Below are 6,501 nucleotides of genomic sequence, written 5' to 3' on the forward strand. Positions count from 1 at the left end.
TGTACAGAAATTCATGGGAAAAAAAAGGGGGGAATGTTAGGATTGGGTTACTCTGGAGAATTTGCCATCCCAGAAAGGAAGCTGAAGCAATTGAGTTACTAATGACCACAGTATGAAGAAGAACAAAAATAAATAGGACAGAGAATTTTTTTTTAACTATGTTTGTGCAAAGGCATGGAGTATCCAAAGGAAAAAATTTTCAGAATTAACCTCAGCTGCTGGGTGCACTTTAGAAGTGCAAGGAGTAACAGAGGACAATACTGAGCTCTATCTGGAAGCAGAACAGGAATAAGAGCCTGGAAGATATCGAAATGTTTTGTGGACACCTCCATTGCACATCTCACCCGAAACGTGACCTCTGGATGTGCACAGCCTCCCCAGTAATGCACTAAATGGATCTGAGCCAAAAACTTTCTGTCCCGGAGGCAGAAGGCTATCTATGAAGTCACAGTGACACTAATGTCATTCATCAGGACCCAGGATGTTAAAGGCAGGGACTGTTCTCCTCCGAAGTGCACTGCAATCCATTCTTAAATGTTTCCCATTGCCTCAATCCACCATTTCCTAATCTTTACTGTCATTTATAAAGACTTTTCAGTTTTGTTATTTTTGTACATTTTAGTGAATTTCCAATGAAGACAATTTTGTTTGGAACAACACAATACACACATATGCGATGTAAATTGTGGTCAGTGGGTGTAAGGAATATCAGCAGGTCACTTGACTGATAAATTTAAAAAATCCTGCTTTTAAATAATCCTCTATTGTGTTATGCTTAATAGAGTAGATTCAGACCTCATGTGTAAGATACAGGAACGATATTAAAAAGGTGACAAAATAAGAACATATGAGGAATACGCTGATCTTTGTATAACTAAAAATAAAAATAAAAAAACTACTTGCCCTCCTCCTGTAGCTATCTTCAATGTGTCAGCTGCTTGAACAAGCTGTGTGGTTTTGAGTTATTATTCAAGCATCCCTTGGTTTTCTTCTACCCCTTCTCTCCCTGCTGTTTGCAACACTGAGCTTGTCCTGCCCAGCTGTCACATCAGCAAGGGGTCAGAGGGTCATGGCTGAAGTCACAAAAAACTGAGGTCTTAGACCAGGGCTCCTCTATTTCAGCGTTTCTTAATGTACACATCACATAGGCATGATGCAAATAAATAAATAAATAAATAAATATTAATAATAATACAATGGGTATCACAGAAGTAATAACTCATATAATCTGAGATTAGGTACATTCAGAAAGATGACTGTGGTGCTTGTTCTCACTGTATTACTCACTGTTATATGAGGCTTTCAATCTCCAGTCTACTGAAATTGAAATATTTAACAGTAAGCATTCATGTTAGCAGGAAACACTGAGGATGTGGCTCCTGGAAGCTCCAAATGCTCTGCAGCCCTTTATAGGGAACGGGGTTGTGACAGTACTCTGCAGGTTGAGGAGGACAGAGACGCCTCTCAGGACACCCTAACCTCTCTGCACTTTAATATCTATAATGCAAACAGGGAGACTCACCACCATCCCTGTTTTGTGAAAATTCTACTTTCTGTTTCTGGGGGTTTTGTTTGTTGTTTTTTTTTGTTTTCTGCAGACATCTCAAGTGAATCACATTGACCAAATTGCTTCATTTCATTCTGAATGATTCAAGAAAAAACCAATTTTTCAGTTTTCTTCTTTGCAACTAGGTAGGAAGGCAGTATTTGGTTCAGTCTAAACTGCTTCCCCTCCGCCTCCCATTTGTTTCTGTTCTGCTTAGATTTTCGTATTGCGCTAAACCAGAAAAAGTGAGCTTTTTTGTACAGTTCTACTCTTTAGTTAATGAGTGAAGCATACGAATTAATGAGCTTAAGATGCAGCAGGGAGACTTCAGATGTGGGTAGAAATGAAACCAAAAGAAGAGACAGTTGAGCTAAGAAGATATTGGATAAAATGCCAGTAGGATGCAGACTTATGTTTGTAGTTGAATCTCCTCCAGCTATGTTTTTCTTCACCCACCTGGACTTAATTTCTGTTCACAGTTTATGTTCATGGCAAAACAAATTTCAGTTTCATGCATCTAAATTTGCTTCTGTAACTGTTTATTTGATATGTGCTTGCATACTTATCCAATCAAAGAACAAATACAACCTTATATCATTTCCTTTTGGTCTATAAAATTAAACGGCACAGCCTAAATAACCAAGATGAACTAGTTTCTAATCCCCAGTCCTGATATATTTTGAGTTAGGTACATTAAAGTGACAAATGAATACAGTGAAATAAGATGTCCGGAGAAGTTGTGAGGAAAAATTGGAAGTTGGCTAATATTACATAAATCGAGTGCAAATGACTTGTCTCTTTTTCATAAAATCTATGAGCTAAAAGCTCAGCTATTCATACGCACCACAGAAACACTGTAATACCATACAGTCAAGGTTGAACTATACAACAATCCTTTATGAATGCTTCAGCCACTGCAGATGATAGTACAGAAGTCCTTCAATAAAGCCCTTTTAATATAAGCTTTTGGGGCACTAAAAACATGTAAGAGACTCATAACAACATAAGAAAATACTCTAAGGTTATTTATCGTAATAAAGGGAATAAAGAGAATAATACCATACTTCTTTTATCTTCTTGACTGCACTAAAGAAGGGGCTAATTAAAGACAGAATGATGGAATCCATATAATCTTTAGTTTTGCAACTGAAATCACAGCCTTCTCTGAAAAGGCTGAAAATGCACTGAGAAGTTTGAAAAGACATGCAGAAAGGCATCTCTGGATCATCATCATTTTCTCAGACAACAAAGAAGGAATATTAGCTGGTCACATGGAAACTATTGATTTCCATAGTGGTAATGATACTAGTAATAACTAAGGATTTTCAAGGGAGTGGATTGGATTTTTCGTAGAGGTTCCTACACTTTAAAAGGCCAAGCATGCGTCTGACTATTTTATTGTTGGAAGAAGGTTAAGCAGTGTTTTGGATTTTATAGAAGCCCATATAGACTCTCCTGCACTTTTACAGATTTAATGGGTATCTGTGGATCCAAATTCACAAGGTATGCTGAACATTACAATGCACAGAACACAAATATCCAAGGGAGAGACTGGACCTTCATAGAAAAGGGGGAAAAAACAGACACCAGGTGGCAGGAAAGGAGGTGCACCGAATGAGCTCATCTATTATGTATTCTTTTTCCACAGAGGAGGCAACAAGACCTACAATGCCAGAAGTTACAAAACATTTAAGGGTGTAAGAGTTGAAAGGAAAATACAAAATGGGGAATGTTTTGCACATTTACAGGGCAATTAGTTCATATTCTCAATAATAAAAGTGTAACAAGAATTTCCAAAGACTTGTGACTGAGTTTGTCATCTGTTCCAGGTCTACTAAGAATAGAACTCAACAAATATTTTCTAATAGATTTAAAATATTTAGATTATTGGAGTTTGGACCACTATCCTTTTATGGATTAATTTTCTTTAACTGTCCAAATTCTTCACTGTGTCTTTATGAGTGGTTAAGGCTGGATGGCCATTGTGATTCCTAGTGGCCTTGAAATCAGTGAAGCTCAGCCCTTCCATCATGGATTTCACAGACAAGAAAAAGCTGTTTCCAGCCTTATCTATATTTTGGTCAGTGCTTGCAGTTCTATTCAATATGGCATTTCTAATATAACACCTTTCTCTGCAGCAGTTGTCCTTCACCTCATTTCAAACATTTCCAGTGCAGTGCTATGATAAGTGACCAATCTGAAATGGTTATAACTGCCACAATGAGACTGTTCAACTGGAACCCCTTGGAATTTAGTACTTCCAGCAAAACTTGACCATACTATATTAGCAAAGAAGGAGCCAATGTCATGGTCAAGGAATCAGGAGGCAGAGTCCCTGTCCTGTCTTGGGCTTTGATTTTGTCACATGACCATTTTCTGTCATGATGTTCTGTTGATAAAAGAGATGATAATCATTGCCTCAGAGAAAGACATTATAGAGTGAGACATATGCAAGCCACTACCTGAGGACCATGCAAACATTTAGTGTAGATTGCTAAGAAAACTTCCTTATAATGAAAAGGCAGCTGTCACGAGTTCTGTCCCATTTTCCAAGTCAACCTGGAATTGTATATAGGCATAAGGAAAAACAAGAGTATTAGCACCATAAAACATCTGGAGACATCTGAGAAAAGTGTCAGAGACAGAACCTAGAATGTTATTTCTTCTCTTAGCCAAGCGAGGTCTGGAGAGGTAATGTCTTTGGTTAGACTAACTTACATAGTCATAAAAAAGTGAAGAGATTTGATTTTGGGCACCAACAATGTTCACCAAATTTATAAAAAACAGTATGAAACTTCACAGCTGCCACATGGCTAAGAACGTTTGCTCTGAGTCAAAGCAGGTATCAGTCAATCAGGTAGGAAAGGGAGGCTAATACTTGCTCAAAAAATAACAGAAAGGCTGAGGAAGGGGAGTGGTAGTTATGGTCACTTCCAGGTAGTTATGGTCACTTCCATGAAAGGCTGATGATAAAAGTAGTCAATACTCTTGAAAGTTCTGTTTAATTGTGATGAAATAAGGTTATTTTCTGTAAAAAATATGATGTGCAAAATATTGTGTTTTATCTTGCTTACCTGAGAAGATCCTATATTTTAATTTTCTTACTGGCTTACTCACAGTTAGAAATCTACTATTTTGTAACCATCAATCTCAATGAACTATTACTACCATCATCACTATTGTCACCATGACACAGCACAAGATCATCTGTCTTCAGATATAGCTACACTCTTCCCCATTAGTGCAATTCAACAACATAAAAGTTGCTAACGTCAGAGGATCTCTCTCAACCAAACAGCTTTAATATTAGGGGTCCGGTAAACAATTATAGATGCTATAGCAAAATGTCAGCACAAAGTAAGAGAACTCTTAATTATCAAGGAACAAGATCTGAAGAAGACAGAATAATATTGTATGTACATAGCTTTAGTCTGTGTCAAAACTGTAATGAAACTCTGGTATATAAGTAGGAAGTCAATGTCTATAGTGAAAAGCATTACCAAGCAGAAAAACTTCTATAAATTTACTAGCTTATACTCTCCCATATTCGAAAGCAACTCCTACATTCAAATCAATTTCAATACCTTTTTAGCATTTTCCCATGAGTTCTCTACACCTAACTTTGCTCCTGAGTGGCATATTTTGGTTCCGCCAAAAGACTCACGCTTTGGGTTATAGATACTCGATGCCGATGCTACCTGATTCCTGATAGTGTTCTGCATCATTTACACTGGTTTAAGACAAGGAAAATAAGAAGTGTTCATCATGATAGAAAACAATATTTAGAGTCATCTCGCTTCCATTTTCCTTTATGCCTCCACAAGCTTAGTGAGACAAATAGGATGTAACTAAATGGTGTTATCAGGTCAAACAGACTAAATGTGATTATTCATAAAGCAGACAATTGTTCTGAGAAAATCTCATTGACATCTAAGCCTGGCAGCTTAACGTAATGAACATCACATATTGGAAGAAAGAAACATTAAAACACTGACAGAGAACCACTTTTCATGCAGAAATCTTTGGAAAAGAAGAGGCAAATAAAACACAGATTTACTGCAAGCCCTACATACCTAAGGTATCACCTCTCTGAAGACAGCAGGCTCCAAGTCTGGATGCAGGGCAACCTGGATGAGCAGAAATGAGGCTGAACTGCCAGTCCTGGCCACTACTGTAGCAGGATGCAAATCACAGAATCATTGGAAGGCACCTTCGTAAACTGAAAGAGAAGAAAACAGAACCCTAAGCTTCACTGTAAGCCCATGCCTAGTTTAGCAGCTGTGAGGAATGGGATGGAACATGACTTGTAAGTCTGCATTATAAGAGAATGAAGATCCCACTCATGTCCACCATCCTTCTTTCATTCTCAGATATGAAAGTATCACTTGCCTGTGCAAAGCCACAGTTCTTGGTACCCAAACCCCTTCCACAGTCTGATAGAGTCCCTAAGCAGTAACATTTTAAGTGCGTTGACATTAGAAATTGCAGTATCCTGAAATGGTTATACTGTTCATCATCCCCACAACCACTACTCTCCCATTTGTTGTCTTCCTTAATGGCTTCAGTCAAAACTGTTCTTGAGAAGTACCTGCTAGGCATGAGGTACTTTAGAAGATTTAGGTCCTTCTGTTCCCTTCCACACAATGTAAGCAGAGGGAATTAGATGGTCTTCTATGAACTGTTCATCTGTGTATTACCTGACATTATACTCTACTTTGCGACCAAAATACAACTATTTTAATCACAGTATTTTAAAGAATTCTATTTTTTTTTTTTTGAATTGCACATTTTTAAAGTGAGCTACTGTTCCCTAAGGTCAGGAAAAGAAAGCTTTGATAGCCAGAGACAGCTGCAACATAGCTGATATACTATGGTCATTATGAGTTTGTTTTAGCCATGCATTAAAACTCTGTTGATTTAAGTATTCATGTGTGTCTAATTCTGCTGCATTAGCC

The 6,501-nt window shown here is 37.6% G+C and overlaps 1 protein-coding gene across 1 annotated transcript in view; it reads right to left on the reverse strand.

Moving 5' to 3' along the window:
- Positions 1-5,648, reverse strand: part of LOC308188548 (uncharacterized protein) — a 221,349-nt gene extending 215,701 nt beyond the window's left edge. Inside the window, exon 1 of the mRNA XM_080577754.1 lies at positions 5,620-5,648. The gene's annotated coding sequence lies outside the window, so the exon portion shown is untranslated. The remainder of the gene's footprint in view (positions 1-5,619) is intronic.
- Between the last annotated feature and the right edge of the window lie 853 nt (positions 5,649-6,501).

This window comes from Anser brachyrhynchus (assembly GCF_964034855.1).
Source record: "Anser brachyrhynchus genome assembly, chromosome: 1".
Taxonomy (NCBI): Eukaryota; Metazoa; Chordata; class Aves; order Anseriformes; family Anatidae; genus Anser; species Anser brachyrhynchus.